This window comes from Oryctolagus cuniculus, chromosome 4 (genome assembly GCF_051225735.1).
Source record: "Oryctolagus cuniculus isolate XC-2025 breed Fujian yellow rabbit chromosome 4, ASM5122573v1, whole genome shotgun sequence".
Taxonomy (NCBI): Eukaryota; Metazoa; Chordata; class Mammalia; order Lagomorpha; family Leporidae; genus Oryctolagus; species Oryctolagus cuniculus.
Window position 1 is genome coordinate 68,627,176 of NC_142870.1, and position 24,750 is coordinate 68,651,925.

Sequence of the window (24,750 nt, forward strand, 5' to 3'; positions counted from 1 at the left end):
CATTAAGCAGGAAACCCAACTCAGTTCCCCAGTCAGAGGTGCTTGCATTGTTGCAACTAACTCTGGATGTTCCAGCGGAAAATGCAAACCGAGCACATTAATTCCGGCAACATTCACACTCATTCCTTCAAATCAGCAACAAAGAAAGAAAGACCCCAAAGACACAAAGGATTGCACACTTACATGGTGGCTCATAGAGATGGAATGCGGAGAGTTTCCAAAGAAATCTGAAGTTTGGTCCCCAGGACAGTTTCCTGGATACACGATTTCTCCCAAGCCTCTCTCCGCTCTCCGAGGGTGGCCAAGACACCAGGCTTGTGCTGCGCCCCCGCAGCTCCAGCTTTCCAAGAAGCACCACGGATCCACAGCCTCTCTGGGGCTGACAGCTGAGCTCAGTCCTGTTCCCTCTGGCTGTGGCTTTTACCTTCTGGACAAGTAGGATGAGGCGAAAGGCGCTGTCCTTTTAAGTCTTTGTGTCTCCATTTGTCCGCAGTTTCTCCGTGGTCTTGTGTGCCTGGGCGAGCTGGTCCGCCGACACAGGACGTCCCTGACAGTGGAATCCGAGAGAGCTCTGAATCTCCCTCTTCCCTCTTTGGAGTTCCAGGAGCCTTCTTATCACCCTTTCCCCCACAGTCTGGCTTAGTCTCTTTGTTTCCGGGAGTAAAAGCGCTGGGATTAATATGTTTTCCAGGCTCAGGGAAAACACAGGAATGTGATGTTGAAAAAAGGACTTTTTTTTTTTCTATGCCTCTGCTTCTCTCCTCCCTTTATTCCTCCCAATCTTATTTTCTCTTTTCCTTCTCCCTCTGCTTCTTCTTCCTCTTGTCTGGATTCAGTCCCGGAAATGTCAGAACTCCCTGTTTTGCTCCAAACCAAACTCAAACAACAGAAGCCACTGGAAATCAAGGAAAGTCCACTAAGAATTTAACAGATCAGCAAAACACCGCCTCCTTCACATTTCAGCATGCTTGGAGTGGACTTGATGGGGAGGGCTGGTCTTTGGGTGGGGGAAACTTTTGAAACTCCACACATCATCATAAATCACTTCAGAAGAGATGACTGAGGACTTAACCCCTTCCACGCCACGCAATCAGGGTACTTTCCCTTCTTGCCTGTTCTCACACTGCGCTTCAGAAGTGGGGAATTCTGACATTTCTGCATCTGGCTGCTTGGTTGTCTCAGAGACAGGGTGCTTGGCTGTACACACACAGACAGTGTGTGTCTTTATACTCCCATGTATATATTTGTATCTCTTTCTCCCTGCTTCATGCTTTTAGTTTGAGGTTGGAAAAGCTCATGGAAAACATGAGTGGGTTGTTTTTATTTTATGCTAACTGGAGAATCAGATTACCATGCTCGTGGTCCTACGTTCTCCTTGGCATGGAAGGAAGCTGGTAAAAGGTTAGAAACGCAGGCAATGGCTGATGTTCCCCCAGAGATTGCCATCACAGAATGTGCATGGTGATGTCTGATTTCAGTGCTCTGGCTAGAGTTGGTTAGAAGGGCAGCGACCTCACAGGGTGGGAGGTGTGTGTGTGTGTGTGTGTGTGTGTGTGTATGTACATGTATGTGTGTGTGTGTTAGTGTTTTCTTCTTCAGGAGGTTTGATGTCTGAATGCTTTAGGCAATTCTTAGTAGGTGTATCAGATTACAAAAGAGAGACTGAGGCAGCTTTGGGCTTCTACCTCCTGGGTCGGCGGTGAGGATTCAACTTTCAGTGGGAAGGAAAGTGTTCTCAGGTTCTACAGGTGTTTCTCCCAGTCTCTCCAAGGTCAATATTATCTGTCAGTGACAGTCAAGTCAACTTCCTTGCAAGCGCGGCCATGCTAATGGCTTCTCTTAGTGGATCAGAACTTACTCCTAGTTGTTACCCCTTGATCAGCCCCAGCACCCCTGCTCACATTTGCGTTTCCCTTCACATAAAGCCTGAGCACAGAATTGGAAAGTCTGGTAGTGGCATTGAGTGCACAGCTTCAAGTTCAAGGGGTAATAAGAAAGAAGGCACTCCTGTGGTGCTCCAGACACCTGGCCATACAGGAATGAGGGTGAACTTCAAGGAGATGTTCTATTGACCACAGCCACAGATTTTAGCTTTCATGGGACTCACCTGTTCGTTGATCGAGTACCTTGTTCCCGGTTTGTGATTCCCTTTCTGTTTATTTCTCAGGGTACTCTACATTCTCCACTTCTGACAGCCCTTCTATCCTTTCTTTTCCTTTTCTGTTCTTTCTATTGAATAACAACTACCACTTATTGGGCATTTTCATGTGATGCTCTGGGCCTGGCATATATATATATATATTCATATTCTGTGAGGATATATATATTATATATAAATCTGTGGATAGGGAGAGCTCTGTCTTACAGTGACCAAACTCAGCCTTGGTGAGTTTAAATAAATTGCTCTCTGTCACGCAAATGCCAAGTGGTAGCACAGACAATTGAAGCCTCGTTTAGAACTCTACAACACAGGAAGTTATCCTGCCCTCTCCTTTCATTTCCTACCAATGCCTTTGTTTCTCTGCCTTCTGCTTCCTCTTTGTGTTTCCCATGTTAGTAGGAGAGTCACACTTTTGCTCAACCAGAGCCCTTTTAGAGTCCTACTTTCTGGAATAATATTGTAGCCCAACTTTTCTCAGTATGTCTTGGAGTCTTTTGTTTTTCTAGACTATTTCCTGGCTTCCACTAATCTTTCAATGATGTCTACGACATTCACCACCTGTGCCCGGGAAAAGTGGAAATACAGTCACTTTAGCCATCTGGAGTTGACTGGGGAGGAAAACTCACCCCCATAAGGAGCTCTATATCTTCCTGGGACCCCTGGCTTTCTTCCCTTCTGTGAGCATCAGTCACTAGATGGCGATCTAAGCACACAGACATGAGAGAATCTACCATTCCTCCAACTTCACGCTTCCACCAATGTCTGCCCACCCTGTCTAGCACATATGGTACACAGACACTGGCCAGGTGGGGCTTCTCGGGCTTATTCAGAATTTTCCATCTCAATGCCCAAGTCCTTACTTGGGACTCAAAAGAACCTCTGGGAGAAGTCTGGGGAGCACATGCCTTAAATAGCAATTAGGGGACACATTTGCATGCACACCTCTCCCCTCTCTGATTCTAGCTGGTGATTGAAGAAGTCAGCATTAAAACATCCCCATTTACGTCTTTCCATTCTTCTTCAATCTAAGAAAGAAACAAACAGTTTGTGCAGGGCAGGTGAGTGGGCAGAGATGGAAGGGAATCTGAGAGGGAGAGATTGATGCTGAGTCAGAAAAAGGGAAGAAGAATAATATTGAAAACTGAATTTTAGAAATGCAAACCTGGGGATTCACTGGCAGGAAATTACCTGACTTTGATGGTGTAGTAATTTGGGGGAAGGAAAGGAAAATAGTTTTCCAACCTGAATTGCTTTAGAGAAACTAGGGTTAGGGTAGCTATTTGATGAGTAGTTATTGGAGTGAATGTGAGGAGGCATCCAGAGAGGGGTACAGTAACTGGCCAGTCCACGCAGATCTAAGCTTCAGGAATCTGGGACCAAGACGGAAGGAGCAAACACACTTCCCCAGGCACATGGGGGACACCAGGGTTTCTGTCCCATGCAGAGGGTTGTCTTGCGCAAAGTAACCCTGAGTAGATGTTAATGAACTGAATTGAAACCATTGTTCTATTGTCTCAAAGAATGATTTAAAGGAAAAAATAATGGGCTCTTCGATGTGGTCTTCGAGGGAAACTATCTCTTCTGCTCTGAGATGATCAGCACTCTCCTCACATCCACCCACCAGAAAATTTGCACGGCCATTTGATCACATCTTTGTGGTGCAGACAGAGTTTTCACATCCAGGGTGTGGTCTGTGCTTTTGCTTTCCACTTGCAGACCTTTGTGAAATGCTCTGTCTTGAGCTGCATTTACATCCTTCAGAATGCAAAAGAACTCTGCCTCTTTCTCATATTCAGAGCGTAGGAAGAACTAAAGAAGTCGCAGCAAGGCAGAGGGGAAGCCCTCAGTGACTGCTAACTGAGGATTCTGCTGCAGCCCAGGGAGATGCTGAGAAAGGGTGAGTCCCAATAAGAAATATTTAACATCAGCCCTGAAATGTCAACAAGGTCACAGGTATACTCCAGAGTTGAAGAAAATGAGTAATCAGGAAAAAAAAAAAAAAAAAAAAAAAAAAAAAAAAAAAAAAAAAACCTACCTGATGGGATAATAGCCAAAGCTCTTGGGAAGAACAAATATTTGTGTTTTTTTTTCTAAAGAGGGTTTATTTTATCTATTTTGAAAGGCAGATTTATACACAGAGAGAAAGGGAGAGGGAAAGAGAGGGAGAGAGAGGAAGAGAGAGATCTTCCATCTGCTGGTTCACTTCACTTTCCAAATGGCTGCAGCTGCTGGGGCTGGGCCAGGCTGAAGCCAGGAGCCAGGAGCTTCTTCAGGTCTCCCATGCGGGTGCAGGGGCCCAAGCACTTCGCTCATCCTCTGCTGCTTTCCCAGGCACTCTAGAGGGGAGGTGGATTGGAAGTGGAGTAGCCGGACTTGAACTAGTGCTGTATGGAATGCTGGCATCTGCTTAACCTGCTGCATCACAGTGCTGGCCTCTGTGTTCTCTTTAAAATTCATTTATTTTTAATTAGTTTGCTAGGGGACTCTGAAAGAGCCCCTCCTCTAGGTAGAAGGTTGTTTAAATTACAGAAATGTAAATTGCCTAATGAAAGCAAATTGAGGGCTCTTTCCCTAGCAGAAATTAAGGAGTTGTGTGAATGATCAGGTAGCTCGGTTAAATTTTAAGGTCAGTGATTTAAAGTTTGGGTCTTTATCGATTGATGCTCTGCTCCTACATGAGCCTGTGGGTTACATGAATTTGCTGCTTGGGAACATTAGTGTTGGGGTTGGGAAGGATGGATTACTCTTCTTTTCTTTTTTTACTTGACAGATAGAGTTAGACAGAGAGAGAGAGAGAGAGAGAAAAGTCTTCCTTCCGTTGGCTCACCCCCAAATGGCCACCATGGCCGGAGCTATGCCAATCCGAAGCCAGGAGCCAGGTGCTTCTTCCTGGTCTCCCACGAGGGTGCAGGCGCCCAATCACTTGGGCCATCCTCCACTACCTTCCCAGGCCACAGCAGAGAGGTGTCCTGGAAGAGGAGCAACCGGGACTAGAACCTGGTGCCCATATGGGATGCCCACACCGAAGACAGAGGATTAACCAAGTGAGCCACAGCGCCGGCCGGGAAGGATGGCTTTCAAATCTTAACCACTGGCCATTTCCATCAGTTTGTCCATTTACCTAGAGGAGATTTCCATCAACTGGTTTCCAGAGGAGCCTTTTGATTCTGGCTACTTCCATGTGCTTAAAGTAGCCAAGAAGGTGGAGATGACTCAGTTTCTTTCTCCTTTGTCTCAAGGCTTCCCTCTAATGTGTGTCCAAAGTGCCGACTTTCAGCAGGGAGGGTAGCCAGCCAGGCCATCTCTACCCCTAGAAGCTCACAGCCCACTGGAGAAACTAAACAGGCCTTCAAAGGTTTGTGCAAAATGCGGTCTATGAAAAACCCATGCATGGATTTAAAAATCCATTGTACTGAAGTAAATTTGTCTTTCATGTTCATTTCCGCAAACGTTATAAAATACTTGTGTATATACTCTTCATGGAAGTACAGCCAATTTTATCCTTCAGATAAAAATTCAGTGCTGACTCCGACTGCAGCCAATGTACACAGAATCCATTCCTGTTGGAGAGTTTTTCTCTATGATTCCTGGAGCAGGTTTTACACGGAAAGAGCTCCACCCCCCCAACCCCCCCACCAGCAGCAACTGTATAGCCTGGGGAAGACCTTGATTGGCAGGTTTGTTGGCTCTGGAGTGTATGAATCCAGATACTCTGTCAGCATGATGTCCTCTCATACTCACTTTTCCAGTCCCCATGTGGCTCTGCCCTCTGCACTGTCTTTCTAGGTGAGTTTGCGCTTTCACCCATCGCTTGGCTGCACTGACCCTGCGTCCACACATTGATTACCCAACTCAAAATATTACCTTAATCAGAAACTGTGAACCAACAGGATGCTCATTCAGTCATTCAGCAAATATTAATTTTAGTGCCAGACACTGTTTTAGTCACCACGTTCAAGGACAAAAATCATAATGATTTATTGTGAAACATCACATTGTAACCCATAATTAGGTACAATCACTATTTTATTTATTTATTTATTTATTTATTTATTTATTTATTATTTGACAGATAGAGTTAGACAGTGTGAGAAAGAGACAGAGAGAAAGGTCTTCCTTCCGTTGGTTCACTCCCCAGTTGGCCGCAACGGCCGGAGCTGCGCCAGGAGCCAGGAGCTTTTTCCAGGTCTCCCATGCAGGTGCAGGGGCCCAAGGATGTGAACCATCTTCCACTGCTTTCCCAGGACATAGCAGAGAGGTGGATTGGAATTAGAGCAACCGGGACTAGAACCGGCGTCCAAATGGGATGCGAGCGCTTCAGGCCAGGGCGTTAACCCACTGTGCCACAGTGCTGGCCCCAGGTACAATCACTATTAATCAAAAACTACTGTGTTAAGTTTAAGGAAACGGAAATGCTAACTAACCTACTTGGTCTCCAAGCATTGACTACATGTATCAGATTGTCACATTTCATTCTCATAAATAGGAGCAATTAAAATAATAATCTTTAAAAATATTAAAAAGGAACATGAAGATGGAGTGGTATTGGTTCAGGGCACTTAGGATGGAATTGGGAAGCCAGCGTTAAACCAGATTTTAGACGTGTCCGCAGTTGAGTTCTGAAGCAAGCTGCCTGCGTGTTTCTTCTCAGATGAACTGACCTTTACACTGGGCTGAACCACAGTTCACTACTCTTGTTAACCATTTGTAAAACCTCCCTGCTTTCCTGATATTACATAGAGATGGAGACAATACCTTGTCTTGCAAGACAATTTAACTCTTGCAGTACCAAATATAGTTCCCATCACCTCCTTTGTGGTCTTGAGCTTTACACACAGCCAACATCTTGTAAGACCTTGAAGTGTGTTTTCAAGGCTGCTTGAATCTGTTTTCCCAGATGGCAATCCTAGTTAACCCTAAATAAATGTAATTTTCTTTGTTATGGACTAGGTTGATTTTTATCCAAGGTCAACACTATGGATACAGCAATAAGTCATCCCTGACCTCAGGGAGTTTATATAACTAAGGTGGTAAACGGATAATACAAATACAGTGGTCCATCCTTATTTGAGGCTTTATCTTCCTTGGTTTATTACTTATGGTTGCCCAAGGCCTGAACATACAAAATGGAAAATTCCAGAAATAAGTCATTCCTAAGTTTTAAATTGTGTACCTTTCTAAGTAGCACAAGGAATTCTCATGCCATCTTGTTCTAGCCTGCCCAGAAGTGACTCATCTCCTTATATCCACACTGTATACTCGACCCACCCAATAATCACTTAGTAGTCATCTCAGATATCAATCAGATTAACTATTGTTTACATAAATGGGTGTAAGTGGGGATTAAAAAAAAATAAGGCCTCTGGCCTGGTGCACAGTACTTAGAGAATAAGAAGGAAAATGAAGGAGCATGGGATTGCTTTGATAGCCCATGGCTTGGCCCTCATGACCTCTTTGGCTCTTTTCCCCCAGGTCTTTATGCCACGTGTCCACATTCAGCTCATTCTTCAACGTCCAGGCCCCGGATCACCTCTTCCTCAGAATTTTCCCAGAAGCCCAACCCAAACCCCTCTCCCTCCTGCAAGCAGGGATTCTGCAGAGCGTCATGCAGCTGATCCTGTCCTTCACTTATGGGTTCTTGTTCTCCCAGGCAGGGCTTCACTCTCTGACAGCCTTCAGTAACCTGACCTTGTTGTGCACCCTTCTTATTCTGGTATATGGTTAAGGCATTGAAAGTGTAAGTCCATGTCAATCAAATAGTTAGAAAGACAGATGGCAAAACACTAGAAGGCAACTTAATTATCCCTTTAAAGAAGGAAAGAACAGCAGAAAAAAATCCGCACCACTACTGAACCAGAGGTTCTCTTTAGCTGTAGAAATTAAATAACCGAAGAAACAGGAGACATAGCACTATAAATAATGAAGATTAAACCTTGTAAGACCTTGCACTGAATTATGCAATTACGAAATTCACTTGCACTGACTTATGCAATTATGAAACTGAGTTAAAATATTTTATGACAGTAATATTAATCTTCATTTTATTCAGTCATTGGAAAACTGTTGATGGAGCATCTTGATGTGTTGGACATTATTCCAGTGTTAGGAACAGCTGCAGACAAACTGAATTGAGTCTCTGCTCTGGAGGGACTCACATTCCATTAACAAGACAGAAAAATAGATATCAGGTAGTGATAAGTACTCTGAAGAAAAGCAATTACAGTTCAGGGAAAGGGAATGGTAGCAAGTGAAAAAGCAAAGGTGGTGTTTAAGATAAAGCAATCAGCATTAGCAAGGGCTGATGTTATCAAAGTAGCTATACATTGCATGTAAAAGAGTCTTGGGCATACCTTCAATTTTTTTTTATTTATTTATTTGAAAGATTTACACAGAAAGAGGAGAGAAAGAGGGAGAGAGAGATCTTCCATCCGCTGGTTCACTCCCCAATTGCTGCAACATTCGGAGCTGCGTCCATCTGAAGCCAGGAACTTCCTCCAGGTATCCCATGCGGGTGCAGGGGCCCAAGGACTTGGGCCATCTTCTACTTCTTTCCCAGGCCATAGCAGAGAGCTGGATTGGTAGTGGAGCAGCCGGGTCTCAAACTGGTGTCTCAGGCCAGGACGTTATCCTGCTGGGCCACAGAGCCAGCCCATCCTTCAATTTTTCAATTCTTCCATCTTTGAAGTTAAGGTTGAATTGCATAGTGTGAAAGCCCTGGGAGCCAATTCTATTAAATGAGATAAGTGATCAAATTGTTTAGCTCTGGTCAGGGTCAAAATAATGCAAGACTATAAAGTGGTAAGTTTACTGCATAGCTCATAAACTATCTTTGGAGAAGATATGTAAAAGGAATTTCAAAAATGCTTTGAGTGTCTGACATAGAATAAGTGTTTTAATAAATGAAACAATGTGTTTCAATAAATGGATAATCTGAACATCACTATCTACAGTCTCCCAAGATGGCTGCTTTGAAGTCAAGAATATTACTTTGAACCCTGCCTACTTTTTTTTTTAATAGTCACATTAGCTTGTAAACACATCCCAAGCCCTGCTAAGAGTATATTCAATTATAATTTAAATGCTTTTAATGAAAGTCTGTCATAAAAATTCCAGAATAAAGATCAAATGCAATATGGTCTTCAAAGAGAGTTTAAAAGTTTAAAGCAGAATTCATTCTGAATACAACAGATAACACTCCAAATTGTAAATGTTGTTTTTATTTAAAAGTTAAGTATGGGAAATAAAAGCATATGGTCCCTTTAAAAACAATTTGTGATGGTGGATTTTGGCAGAAGCCTTGCCATTAACTATTGGGAAAATTCAGAGTCAGTATAAATAGATTAGGTTGAAAAAAACAACTCCTGATGGGAGAGAACAGTCCCTATGTTTGGAGATTCCACTCATTTGTTTTGCTGTGTGAAGGCAGCACACAACTTTTAGCCAAACAGGTCTTACATTGAAATCCCAAGGTTGCTGTTCATTAGTTGTGTACCTAACACAAACCCTCAACCTCCCTGAGTATCAGTTTTGTCATCTACAAAAATGTTATTGTTTGTTTTTTTATACACATAATTGGGTTACCTTTTTCCTAAAGGTGATTTTGTTACTGTGCATGATGATTTCGGTAACAGAAAATCCACATACAACTGAACTAAACAATAAGGAATATGTCAGTTAACACAATTGAGATATCCTAAAGTAGGTTGGGTTGCTTTGCTCCAGAATTTTGTTATTATGGTGATATACACATAACATAAAATTTCCCATTAAGTGCATAGCTCAGTGGTATTAAGCATATTAGCTTTGCTGTGAAACCATTACCACTGTTCATGTCCTGGACTTTTCATGATCCCAAAATGAAACTCAAGACCTATTAAATAATAACTCTCAGTTTGCTGCCTTCCTTCGTGCCTGGTAACCACTGTACTACTTTCTGTTTCATTAAATTTGACTGTGAATGCTTATTTTTAATACTGAGCTAATTATACCTGCACAAGAGGCAAAAGGCCTTAGGCTGGAAACAACATTGCAAGGAACTCAAGGGTCAGACAGAGATGCCAAGTCCCTAACACAAACAGAAATGATCCAAAAATTGCAAGAGATTCGCCAGCTAAGTATTGCTGTGTCAATTTGTCACGCAATTAGAGCCCTGAGTGGTGCATATGCTTGGAGTCTCCTGCTGGCTCCCACCTCTATGGCAGTCTTCCAGTTGGTCTTTTGACTATCAGACTCAAGCTGTCCAGTTCATCCTGCAAATGACCATCACTATCATTTTCTTAAAATATCTGTGCTACTTTCCTGCTGAAAATTCTTCAAGTTTCCCCATGCCCTCAAGTCATATTTCAGCATCTTAATGAGAGATCCATGAGGTCTTCCCTGGTCTGTTCCACTTGCACCAAATCATCTTCCCCACCCCTGTGCGTGCCTACTCTGAAAACTAGCTTTCTCATCATTCCTATAGTGTAACGTTCTTCTCTCTCACGTCTTCACATTCATGCTTGTAATAGTCCATCTAACTAGAAAACCTATCCTACTTCACTCTGCATCAGTCTGCCTAACACTCATTCACCCAACAGCACTCCAGGCAAATTTCATATTGTATAACTTGGGAAGAATATTATGACCTTTAGTCAACCAGATTGAAGTCCCCTTTTCTGTATTTCTGTAAAAATCTATGGGCTCCACTTTTTAGTGTGCACCATTTCCAGTCTGTTCTCTGATCCTAAACATGAAGCGATTTGAAAGCAAGGACTATGTCCTCAGAACCTAGCTTAGCGATCAACAGATTAGTAAACTCCCAATTACAGTCTGTTGAATGAATGAATTATGTAGCATAGCACGCCAACCCACAGGTTTTTTATGCAAAGTAAGGTTTCAGAATAAACAGAATGGTTTGGTATTTTAGTCAGAAAAGGAAAAATTATTATATTATCAAATATAAATGTGTGGAGGCCGGTGCCGTGGCTCACTTGGTTAATCCTCTGCCTGTGGCGCTGGCATCCCATATGGGTGCCGGTTATAGTCCCGGTTGCTCCTCTTCCAGGACAGCTCTCTCCTGTGGCCCAGGAGGGCAGTGGAGGATGGCCCAAGTGCTTGGGCCCCTGCACCCACATGGAAGACCAGGAAGAAGCACCTGGCTCCTGGCTTCAGATTGGCATAGCTCCAGCTGTAGCGGCCATTTGGGGGGTGAACCAACAGAAGGAAGACCTTTCTCTCTGTCTCTCTCTCTCTCACTGTCTAACTCTATCTATCAAATGAAAAATATATATATATAAATGTGTGAATCTCTGATTAGTTCTAGGTATTTGTCTTCTTTAAACTCACCCCAAGTATAGCATTATTTAAGGGTGTGTGTGTGTATATATATACATATATTTATGTATATACATGAATATAAATAAATATACATTCATACACATACATATTATAAAAATTGTGGTATCTGTAAGGTTCATACTTAGCATTGAAATGATCTCACATTTGCAAGGAATAGTTTTCCTTATCAATGGACATAGTTTTTACTTGGTGGTCCCTTCCACAGTTCTTTCACACATGTATCGGATAGCCAAGTAGATATTGTGAAATGGCATAGTGTGATTCCCAAGGCTAGCCTGAAAAGACATTGTGACTTTTGCTTCCATAAGAAGGGAAAGCAGAGCCCAGTGGTTCTGCTTCCAATTAAAGAGCAGCTTAACAGCATGATTTGGAAACTGACAAGCAGCAATTCCATTAACTAAGAGTTTTAACAACTCAATTATAAAAAGTTTGCCTGAGTCCAAACTTGGAATAAGATGGAAAGAATTTGTTTTTACTGTATTGGACCTTAATTAACCTGGCTGTACATACAATTTTGTTTGTAAAGAGCAGGAAAAAGATTGTGGTTTTAATTTTATTTTAAAAACAAAATAGCATTTTATTTTTAAAAGATTGTGGCTTTAATTTTATTTTTAATTTAATGGTGTCTCAAAATAGATGGCCATGAAAACACAACACACATACACTTATTCATGGTGAGCTAGTATGTCTGAATTATCAAGATTTCTGTATGAGTAAGTGACTATATATAGAAATATAACATAAAACAGCATTTTAAATACAGAGGCTATTTTAAAAAGTCTTTTGAAAGAAATTATTTTATTATGTGCAAGTGGATAATACCCACGTGGCTTACAGACATGACATAAGTAGTTGATATTTGAAACTGTTTACTCTGTAGCTATTTAGAGACTGACAATCAGACTGATGCTTTAAATAATCAATTTCTCTCCTGTGTTTTCAACTCTAATAGAACCAGTTAAAGGTTCATCCATGTATTCAAATTCAACAGACTGGATTGAAAAAAAATAATCCAGTTGGCTTTTTTCTCCCTTCTCGTTCCTGTGTTTCCCAACATCCTTTCGGACACCCTTTCACATACTATAGAACGTTTCAGCTTACTCTAGAATGCTATAAATATCAGAGCTGTTCAAAGATGAAGAGAGATGCTTGGCGAGGCAGCAGGATCCCTGTTAGAGAAAGCATTTAAAATAGGGCTTAGAGGTTCATTTTGGCAAAGAATTGCAGCATTAGGTGAGTTGCTAAAGTAGGTGAATGTTTAACCTTTTTTTTTTTTTTAATGGGAAAGAGTACACTTTACTGGGAAGCAGAGTGAGCAGTGACCAAAGGACACCTCATACTCAAAAAAAAAAAAAAAATACACAGGATATTTGCTAATAAAACTCCACTGGAACATGGGCAGCTCCGCATCTGCACCTCCCTTCAGGATTGGGGACTCTCCAGCCATTATCCCAAAGGCAGCTGTGATCCACAAGAGATAGAGCCCCTCGGTGGTGCCTTTTTATGTTTATACAGAACATTCCTTTTATGTGTTACCATCCATTATTTTCATTCTGCTTTCTCTCAAGGCCATCAGACCAGCTTCTGTACAAATTGCCTTGATGTCAGCACCAAGGAAAGATTGTCTTTAGCTGTGACCACGTCATCCAGGGTTGCATCATCAGCTGGTGACATCCTGCTCTGTGAATCTGAAAGATGCACTTCTTAGTCTTTTCATCAGGCAGGGAGAGCTGGATCTTTCTGTCCATGCAGGCTGCTCTGTTTCTTTCTATTCGTTTGTGACCCTAACAACTTTCATGTCTCCTCTTGTATCAGATCAACCCAGCTGGTTCAACAATTCCAGCACTGGTCACTGGATTTCTCTCTGCCATATCTTTCTGTCTCAATAGCATCAGTTTCATCAGTAAACACAATGGATGGTGGATGTTCCTCAGCAATGTGAAACAGTTCCTGGATGAGCTTGGGCCCACCCCCTAGGTACTTCTGAATAAGTTCAGAGTCAACTACTCTCAAGAAAGTGGCTGAGGTTTGGTGTACCACTGCTGTGACCAACAAGGTTTTACCTGTGCCAGGCGGACCACAGAGAATGACCCCACTGGGGAGCTTTATCCTCATCTCTTTGTAATAGTCTGTGTAGGTGAGAGAAAGCTCCAGATTCCTTAATATCCTGGATTTGGTTGCCCAATCCCTCAGTATCAGCATAGATCTCTGAGGGCCCTTTTCCACATTCATCACTGCAGCAAATGGGATCTGTGTGCCCATCAACACCCCATCACGCCATGCTCCTTGTGGCTGAGCAACACTGAGCAGCCTCGTCCCAGCAGACCCTTGTCCATAAAGGAAAGGAGGTTGACACAGTGTCCTGACCCCATGGATGTTGACACCATGGTGTGGTTATCATTGGTGATCTCTTCCGAGGCTCCTACTGACATAGGGGTTTCTCTCAGGTCCTCCATGTTTGATTTTTTCTCCTCTTGCTTTTCTCCTAATAATTTGATTTGTTCCTGGTTTCTAATGAATTCTCCCTCCATGGGGAGATAGTCTTAATTCTCTCCAACTTCAATAATTTTAGCCAGCACTGAGCATGTGGTGTCACCAGTGGCAGTTTGGTGGCAGCATCTGGTGCCCTTGTTTTCTTCTTCTCTTTCCCCACTCAGGTTGGCACAGGAGGTTCCTATTTCTTTTTCTTGTCCTTATCATCCTTCTTGCCACCCTGAGGACCACGGTCACCACTCTGACTTTGATCCACCTAGACTCTGCTGCTCAAACCATCGCTGCCAGAAATGCATCACCTCTACTGCCCAGCAGAAGCAGAAGTTAGGTATGTTTGACCTCGAATATTCTAGGAGTCTGTGTTTACCCTAATTGCTAGGTATGAATTGATGCAATAATTGCTCTGGCTTCCTTTTGAGAAAAAAAATCACTTGAAACAGCTGTTAGCAGACTTATCATCTAATGGCATAAAGTGGAGGAAGCAAGTGTCATCATAACAGAAAAAATATTTACTGATAAACTGCCCACTTACAAAAGTAATTGTAAATATTTACACAGAAATCTTGTAGCACTTTCATCAAGAAAGAAATAATCAAGAGCTGCTACGAATCACATGCAAAGATATCACCAAATGTTCCTGGCAGAAGAGAATAGCAGCAAGAATGAAAAGATGATTTGATATCAACAGATTAAAATAAGTTTTTCAGAAAACTGATGAAGCCTTTTAATAGGTCTAAAATGTGATCCTGATTGGGATTATGCTGTAAAAATTCAGCTGTGAAATAATGGATAGTGGGTCATGTTCTCATGCTATTTTATTAGGCAACTTTACTGTCTCCCAAATCAGCAGCTGAGTCATCCTTTCATCAACCTAAGAATTTAGTGCACATTTCCAATACCATTAAATTCATTAAGCATAAAATAAAATAAACTTTTCATATTTATTGCTCATATTTCATGATAAGATTTCAAACTTTAAACTATTTTCTATGGCATTCAAGTCTTGTGATGGGTCAACTTAATTTTTTAAATATTTTTTTTCAGATTCTTGAAAAGCTGAAGAGAGAGAGAGAGAGAGAGAATGAATTTCCAATCTGCTGTTTCATTCCTCAAATGCCTGCAACGGTCAGTGCTGGGCAAGGCTGAATCCAGAAGCCCAAAACTCCATTTGATTTTTCCACATGGATGGCAGGGGCCTAAGATCTCAAGTCATTGTCTGCTGTTTTTTGGGATGCAGCAGCGGGAAGCTGGATCTGAAGCAGAGTAGCCTGGACTTGAACTGGCACTTGAAAATGAGATGTGGGTGTCACAAGCTGCAGCTTAACCCACTGCAGCAAAATACTGGCCCTGGCTTGGGTTAATTTTAACCCTTATCTCAGGATTAAATTACTGTTGCATAAGAAGAAACTTTCGCACTTTCAAAGACAGCCCTTTACAACAATCTGAAAGCAAAAATGGGAGAGGCATTATATTAATTCTTGAATTATTTAAACGTCCTCACCTTTCACAAATCCACAGCAAAACTAGCAGCTGCATGTAAACTTCCAGTGGGGGGAAGTATAAGCCTCTTGCATCAGCAGCTTCATAGAAATCTTAGCTAATTACATTAGTTAATGAAATTATTACTATGTTGCATTAATTACATTATTACATTAATTACTTAGCATTAATGTAATGTGTTATTATGTATGTTAGAAAGTATCTCGATTTTGCTCATTAAATGCAATTATGGGTGACTAGGGGTCATATTTTGTGGAAATTCAACATACATAGAGTAGGGTATTTACCCCTAAGCTAGATCTGGGCCAGGTCTCCCTGTGATCTCTTCTGTGTGAACTCTGACCTGGCCTCTTGATCTGCCTCTAGAGCTTTGGAGTCTAGCATATGTGTTTGAGGAGATTAACTTGAATCAAATTCTCTTTCTATAATTCTCAGAAGTATCATCTAGGGTTCTTAAAGTAAATCTCACCCTACTCCATACTCCAGCTTAATGGTGTGTGATTTACCAAGAGAAAGGGCCCCAGATACACTCAACCTCCAGTTTAGTAGAAGCCAATGTAGTTCCCCACTACTCAGAGAGACGTGGGTGGTCATGAAATCCTGGGGCTGAGGTGAAGGCTTAGGTCTTATCATAATTGAGCTAGAACTTTGGAGCAGTCACAAGAATAGAACAGAGTTCAAAGACCAGCCCTAGATGCCAGGCAGCCTTTGAAAACCTTCTTGGCACCTTTCTTGCCCTTTATGGAATTCACTGCTCCAATCTTGCCTACAAAGATGCTGACTTTGTGACCATGGCAGCAAGGTGAAGCTTTGGAAGAACAGGCCCTGAGGTTCCATTCCCCTTCCTGGGAGCTCTTCACAAATTCGTTCTCACTGGGAGAAAGGGCTTAACCTCTGGCTGCCTCCATTTATTATATAATCTGTTCATCACTGAGAGTCCAAACCTAGGAGCTGGTTGCTTATTTGGAGCAAGAGAGTTTGAAATCCTGTACTTTGAATTCTTTAAAAGCTCATCTGAGTAGTTTGGTGTCATTTCCCTCTATACTGATAAATTCATGCCAGATGTTTTTATTTGATGTGATAACTTTTGTATGAGGTAATAGGACAAAGTCTTCAGCTACCCATCTTGGCTCCTACTTAATTTGTTCTCCTTGCCTGAGGAGTAAGTAGTCCATTTCCATGTTTGCCACTGGCTCTAAACAATTGCAGCACAAGCCCTGGGAGTTGCTCTGTGGGACATACCAAGACAGTGTCTCACACTCCCTGGAGTGCATCTTGGAAATGTGATGAAGTTCAGAAATATGTAGACCCTGCTATCTGTTTTAGTCATTCAGACACCATGTGAGGGCTGGCAAAAAAGTGTTCTTATTCCCCAAATATTCCCTGGCATGTATTTGTGTAGTAAAATTATGTTTTGGGCTTACAGTTAGGGTTTTGAAAATGAACATCTGTTATTATCTTTCAGTTTAGAAGTTCTGAATCCAGCTGGGCAGGGCCACTTGGCTCCTACCTCCATCTCAGTAGAGTTGCAAATGAAGCCTGTCACCCATCAGCTGCTTGTTGACTGGCTGACCAGCTGCCACTCATCTCCCACATCTGTTTTGGCTTTGAGAAGCCCAAGGGCTGGGGAGAGGGTCAGGGTCAGCTTGTTCTGTGCATGCAGCCCCTGGGAGATCCAGGAGCAGGGAGATTTTACAAAGCTGGTCTGATCCCCGCTGAGTGAATGTTAAAGGCATGGCCCTGGATGGGTGTGAAGCAGGCAGAGGGTCTGGCACTTAGCTTGTAGGATGATAAGCCAGAGCAGCTTAGTTTCAAAGCCATTGTTTTTACCACCTGGTGTCTTCCCTATTTCCATGAGATGATATTATAATATGATCTGTTCTAAGGCAAATGTAGTTACAAAGAGTGCTTCATTTCCACCAAGAAAATACAGTATTTGGCTCCAGTCTATGAGTTCCATATCATTCAGAGGAGGGAATAAATTTCCTGCATGTCTCAATATCACCAGTTACAAAAATACTTCAACTCCCTTAGACCACTCCAACAGAGACAGCTTCTGAACCCTGAATTTCAAGAGGGTCAAAAGAAAAGACTAAAAGCTCTCCAAACTCTTCAGCAAAATTCTATCTACAGTTATGATGATCCATCAGCATGCACTTGTAGATAACCGTCGCTGACTCACAGCCCCAGCTGTATTATTTTCTTGCTCAATAGCCTTTAATGGCTCACAGCTGTCAAAGATACAGCTTGCACTCATGGTCATTTATGGTCTGACCTCAAACCTCTTGTCCAAACTCTTATTACCAACTACTGCCATTAAAGCCTTTCACACTAACCAAATGCACCACATGCTGTCATTGCTGTCCCTTATTCTCACACTTCTGTGCTTTTTCTTATTGTTCCCTGATCTCAAATCCGAATACTTCCTCATTGTCCTGGCCCAGCTCAAATGCATCTGCTTTATAGTTTTCTCTGAGTCCATCCATTGGAGTGAGCCTTTGTCCTCTCTAAATACCTTACCCCATCCATTCAAAATACCTGTTGGTGCTTCTACCTAAAATTTCTGTTCATAGTGTTTTGTGCTCTACCTTCCTTCAAGAAGGGCAAACAGAATCTATGTCTAATTAATATTTCTACTTTCTCCAGGGCTTTTCAACTTGTACAAGTTGACAAATGTTTGTTATAAATATAGCAATACATTTTGTAGAGGGCTTTCGAATTTGCAAAGTGAATCCATGCTCATTACTTCACTTAATTCACATAAGTGAAAGTAGAAAGACAGGTGTTCTCTTTATTACAAATAAGAGGGAACATTTAGTCAGAATTGACTTTAACTTATTTATTAAACTATTATTTGCATTATTATGAATGTCTTTCTCTTCTGCCGTATTGTTAAACTCTGGGAAACTAAGAACCAATCTGTTTTTACACTGTTGTATTTTCAAAGCCTAGCACAGTGCTAGACATAGTGTAAAAACTCAGGAAACATTTGTTGAATGAGTGAATGAATGAACACTACGAGCTAAGCAGTCACTGAGTGTACTATATACACTACAGTAATTTTAATCTCACAGCACGTGTTACCTTCATTTCACGGTTGTGGAAATGTAGGCTCCAGGACATGTGTTGCTTTGCATGCAGCTGGAATTGAAACTCAGATCTTGTGATTATTGATAGCATATGTTTTTCCATTACACCACAAGCCTTACATGAGGTACCTTTATGTTGTTTTTGTTTTTTCCTAATTGCTTTATAATTCTATAAAAGAAGGAAATTTTCAAACATTACCTTAGTTCATTTTTAAAATATGTCTGTGTTCATTACAGACACCAGAGTTGCAAACCAGTGGTTAGGGTATTAATCCCCACCATCCAGTACAATAGTATCATTGTGGGAGGGAGCATGGGCATGCAGTCTTGGACGGGAGGGGATTATTTTCCCAAGGTTTCTCTGGCTCTATAGTCATTTGCTGTTTTCCTCTAAAAGAAAGAACTGTTTTGATCTAGAAGTCAAAAATTTTATTTGTATAGCAATTTATTTTATGCTAATTGGACCAGAGGAATACTCACTGTTACAAGTTGATGATTCACTTTGAAGAGAGGAGACAAATGTGAGCCAATTGATGTCATCACGCCAGGACTTCGTTTAGGTGAATAGTTGATGAGGTAGGTATCACTGTCACCTCTAGCTTAAAAGTTAAAAAAAAAAAAAAAGTATTCTGCTTTAACTGTGTCATGACCATTGTGATGAATCGCTCAGTCTACGGTGTGAATATCTCTGTCTTCCATAAAAAATGGTCTACATGTATATAACACCTACATTTGAAGTGAATGTGACAAAACTCATACAACCATTATGGAAGGCAGTGTGCAGATTCCTCAGAAATCTGAAAATACATCTACCATATGACTCAGTTATTCTGGGAATTTACCCAAAGGAAGTGAAATCAGCATATGAAAGAGTTATCTGTAACCCCCATGTTTGTTGCAGCTCAATTCACAATGGCTAAGAGATGGAATCAACCCAAATGTCCATCAACTGATGACTGAATGAAGAAATTGTGGTGGATTCCAAGATGGCTGAATAGGGAAAAGTGCTGATTTTGACCAGAGGAGATAACAGAAGAAAAGCAGAAGAGCATTTGTGGGGGAGAGATGGAGACAGGTTTGCAGTGGAAATTCTACAGAAAGAAGAGAGATGCTGTGGAGCAGCATGGAAAGTACAGACATTCATCAGCGAGCGGGGACAGCACCTGTGACTCCTGCGGCCAGGGGCTGGAGGAGATACCAGTTTCTAAAAACGAGGTGAGAGCAGACCATGGCAGCCAGTGTCACTGATGATGTTGCCTAAGGGAGAACCTTGTGGATCACACTGACTTGAGTCTGGCCTGGAGCCCTTATGGGGCACAGTGAAAGAAAAGCATATTTCTGTCTCCCCATAACCCAACAAGGGCACCTGGATACCAGCTGAGGGAAAGTGCTGGCTTAATGCCAGTAGAGGCTGCAGCTGCGCTCTCTCCTGTGAACAGGGGATTTTACCAGAGGGAAAAATCTGCCTTTCCATCTGACTTTGAGTCTGTCCTTGGGGCTGGGCAGGGGGCTGGGCACCTACTTATGAATGTGAAGCACTTCCACCCACCCACATCACCCTATCGCAGGCTCCATTGCTCAAACTGCCAAGGTGGAGCACCTATGGCAGCTGATTGTGGGAAGGCCTCAGGTCTCTCAGTGGACAGGGTGGGTACGTGGGCTTGCGAGTGGATCTCTTATACCCTGTGACTGGGAGCCTTGGTGTACTATGATTGTGTGAGTTCTGTGACTGCATGATAGAGCATGGGGTATAGCTGGGCCTCTAGGCAATTATTCTGTCTAGCCTCAGGGGCTCAGAACTACCTGATTTCCTGGGTTGGGTCTTTGCAGAGGGTCCCATGCTCACACTGAGGACTACATAGTTCCTTTGGTGGCTCCTGCACCTGCGTGGATGGGGGATTATAGCCACTGTGGGATAAACTCAGGCATTGATTGCCTTGGAAAAGAGGAGGTGAGGCTGTGATTATGCCAACAGATGTGATCACACTCTCTTCCATGCTGACAATAGAGGTGATCTATGCTGAAATTGAGTGTCACCTTGGATTCTCACCAAATCCTTGAGCACTGACCAGAGCTCCCTCAACTCACCGAGCACACACCTCTGGATATCCACTGAAGGAGCAGACACTCCAAAAACCCACAGAGACATAGTTCAAAGATAAAAGCCATCAGAGGAGAAAACCAAGTATTTCCAAAAATGCCTAAAAATAAACACAGAAAAACAAGAAACAAGGAAGACAATATGACTCCCCTAAAGAAAGATGACAACAAGTTTGTGGACTCAAAAGGTTTCCATAGCCTTGGCAGCTCATGACAAGAGCTTTGGGTGATCACTGACATCATAAATAAGAGGGTCAATTATGAAATCAACAACAGGAGTCTCTGTGCACTTGCTTCCCATGTAGGACCTTTGTCCTTAATGAGTTGTACTATGAGAATTAATGGTAAAACTTATCTTCAAACAGTACTTTATACTTTGTGTGTCTATGTAGCTGCACAATGTTGAAATCCTTACTTTGCATAGAGTTGATCTTATGTATATAAAGATAATTAAAAATGAATCTTAATGAAGAATGGGATGGGAGAGGGAGTAGTAGGTAAGATGGGAGTGGGGGTGGAAGGGCAAGTATGGGGAGAAGAACCTCTATATTCCAAAAGCTATACCTATGAAATTTATATTTATTAAATAAAAGATTTCTTAAAAAAAAGAAACATGACAACACTTCAATAATACAATGCAAGAATGAAGAGACTGATGAAATGCCTGAAAAGGAATTCAAAAGAATTATCATAAGTTTACTCAGAAACACAGATAAGCAAATTCATGAAGTAAAGAAATCATACATAATACAGATGAAAAATTTTGCCAAGCGAGATATGGAAGATAAATCAAACTGAAATGTTAGAAATGAAGAATTCAAATTGTCAAACAGAAAATTCAAGGGAAAGCCTCAACAACTGACTTAGTGAAGCTAAAGAAAGAATATCTGAGCTGGAAGACAAATCCTTAGAAATGTCTCAATCAGACATAAAAAAAAAGAAGAAAAAATTAGAAAAACTGGAAATAAGGTTCTTTTTTGGGATACTATCGAATGATCAAATATATGTGTCTCAGGTGTTCCTGAAAGTGTGGAAACAGAGAATGGATTATTAGGCCTATTAAGTGAAATAATAGCAGAAAAATTCCCTAATTTTAGGAAAGAAAGGGTCATCCAAGTAGAGGAAGTAGATAGAACACAGTACATAGTACACAGACACAATCAGGAAAAGACCATCACCACGACACATTTTGGTCAAACTTTCAATAGTGACACATAAACAAAAGATTCTAAAATGTGCATGGAAGAAATGCCAGGTTACCCTCAGAGCATTTCCAATTAGACTAACAGTTGAGTTCTCATCCCAGAATATTGTACCCAGCAAAGCTCTTATTTGTTAATGAAGGTGAAATAAAGACCTTCCAAAACAAACAGAAACTGAAAGAATTTGTCACCATTCATCCAGTCTTATAAATGATGCTCAAGGATATGCTACACACAGAAATACAGATAGTCATCATTATGAAAAAATGTGAAGGCAGAAAATCTCCTAGTCAAAGTAAAGTAAATCCAAAGCAAACAATAGGAATATTTATGGAAAAATGGCAGCACAAAATCATTGCTTATCAATAATAATCTTGCATATAAATGGTCTAAATTCTCTGATTAAATAAGATACAGACTGGATGAATGGATTAAAAATTAAGACCACCTATTTGCTGCCTACAACAAACACACCTCACTAAGAAAGATGCACACAGACTGAAAGTGAAAAGATAGAAAAAGATGCCCATGCTAATGGAAAGTAAAAACAGGCTTTTTTTTTTTCAAACAAAATAGACTTTAACACAAAAACTATTCAAAGAGACAAAGACTACCATTATGTAATGATTAAGGGATCAATTCAACAGGAAAATGTGACTATCATAAATGTATATGTACCCAACTCCAGGGTGCCTGGCTATTTAAAACAAATGTTAATGGCTCTAAAGGGAGACATAGACTCTAATATGAAAGTAATGGGGGACTTCAACACCTCACTTTCATCAATGGACAGATTAATTAAACAAAACATCAGTGAAGAACTACACAAGGACCAAATTGACCTAACTGATATCTATAGAACATTTCATCCCACAGTTGCAGAATACACATTCTTTTCATTAGTCATGAAACTTTCTCTAGGATAGACCATTCGCTAGGCCATAAAGCATGTCTCAGCAAATTCAAAAAAATTCAAATCATGCCATGCATCTTTTCTGAACACAATATAATGAAGCTGGAAACTGACAATCTAAGAATCTCCAGAAAATATCTAAACACATAGAGACTGAACAACACTCTAATGAATGAACAGTGTGTCATAGAAGAAATCAAAAGGAAAATCAAAAAATTCCTGGAAACAAATAAAGATGATAATACAGTATATCAAAACTTAAGGGATACAGCAAAAACAGTATTAAGAGGAAAGTTTCTAGCAATTAGTGCCTACATCAAGAAATTGGAAATGCATCAAATAAAGAGCTAATAATGCAGCTCGAGGTCCTGTAAAAATAACAACAAACCAAACCCAAAATTGGCAGGGGGAAAGAAACAGTTAAAATTAGAAAAGAAATTTAAAAATTGAAGTCAAAAAGTGATACAAAAGATCAATGAGAGGAAGAGCTGTTTTTTTAGAAAAATAAACAAAATTGATACACCATTGGCCCAACTAACCCCCCCCCAAAAGGAAAGACCAAATCAATAAAATCAGATATGAAAAAGGAGATGTAATACATATACTACAGAAATAAAAAGAATCATCAGGAATTACTACAAATGGCTGTGTGCCAACAAATTGGAAAACCTAGCAAAAATGGGTGGATTCCTGGACACATACAATCTGCCAAAAATTGAGTCATGAAGACATTGAAAACCTAAACAGACCAATAACCAAGACAGAGATTGAATCAGTAATAAAGACCCTCTGAACAAAGAAAAGTCCAGGACCAGATAGCTTCATTGCTGAATTCCATCAGACTTTTAAAGAACTCATTATAATTCTTCTTGAACATTTCAAAACAATTAAAATGGATGGAATCCTCCCAAACTTGTTCTGTGAGGCCAGCATCACCTTAATTCCAAAACCAGAAAAGGAAACAACAAAGGAAGAGAACTATAGATCAATATCACTAATGAACATAGAAGCAAAAAATTTTTCAACTTAATACTAGGTAGTCAAATCCAAAACACTTCAGACACATTATTCACTATGGATCATGTGGATTTATCCCTGGTATGCAGGGATGTTTCAACATTCACAAATCAATAAAGGTGATACATCACATTAAAAAATTGAAGAATGGGCTTTTCAGGCATGAAAAGCCCATGAGAGTATTTCAGGCATGGAAAGCCAAGACACTCTGGAAAAAAAAAAAAAAAAAAAAAAAAAAAAAAACCCTAAATGAAAGATCTCTGTGAGTGAGATCCCAGTGGAAAGAACAGGTCTTCAAAGAAGGAGGTACCTTTCTCTGAAGGGAGGAGAGAACCTCCACTTTGAATATGACCTTGTCTAAACAAGATAAGAGTTGGTGAACTCAAAAGGCTTCCATAGCCTTGGAAACTCATGACTGGTGCATAGGGAGATTACTGATGCCATAAACAGGAGTGTCAATTTGTAAAGTCAACAACAGGAGTCACTGTGCACTTACTCCTCATGTAGGATCTCTGTCCTTAATGTGCTGTACATTGAGACTTAATGCTATAATGAGTACTCAAACAGTATATTTTGCTTTGTGTTTCTATGGGGGGTGCAAACTGTTGAAATCTTTACTTAATGTATACTAAACTGATCTTCTGTAAAAAAAAAAAAAGAAGAAGAAGAAATTATCAATTCCCAACTTGACTCTCATTGGGATTAAACATGACAATAGGTCTGATCTGATTTCATCATCATTTAAAAAATCATCTATTATTTTTCACTTTATGTTTGTGTGGGAGCAAACTGTTGAAATCCTTACTTAATGTATGCTAAACTGATCTTCTGTATATAAAGAGAATCGAAAATGAATCCTCATGTGAATGGAAGGGGAGAGGGAGTGGGAAAGGGGAGGGATGCGGGTGGGAGAGACGATATGGGGGGGAAGCCATTGTA

General features: G+C 41.0%; 1 protein-coding gene, 1 long non-coding RNA gene and 1 pseudogene across 2 annotated transcripts in view; 1 reads left to right on the plus strand and 2 right to left on the minus strand.

Moving 5' to 3' along the window:
• The window catches only part of CCDC80 (coiled-coil domain containing 80), a 31,860-nt gene extending 30,870 nt beyond the window's left edge, over positions 1–990 (minus strand). Inside the window, exon 1 of the mRNA XM_002716703.6 lies at positions 184–990. The gene's annotated coding sequence lies outside the window, so the exon portion shown is untranslated. The remainder of the gene's footprint in view (positions 1–183) is intronic.
• Positions 991–8,387: 7,397 nt separating this feature from the next.
• LOC127482944 (uncharacterized) lies at positions 8,388–18,774 on the plus strand. The gene is made up of 3 exons (XR_007908880.3): positions 8,388–8,659; positions 14,155–14,318; positions 15,035–18,774. It is a non-coding gene; the product is annotated as an uncharacterized LOC127482944 (long non-coding RNA).
• On the minus strand, positions 12,881–14,147 carry LOC100348917 (26S proteasome regulatory subunit 4 pseudogene; annotated as a pseudogene).
• Positions 18,775–24,750: the final 5,976 nt, after the last annotated feature.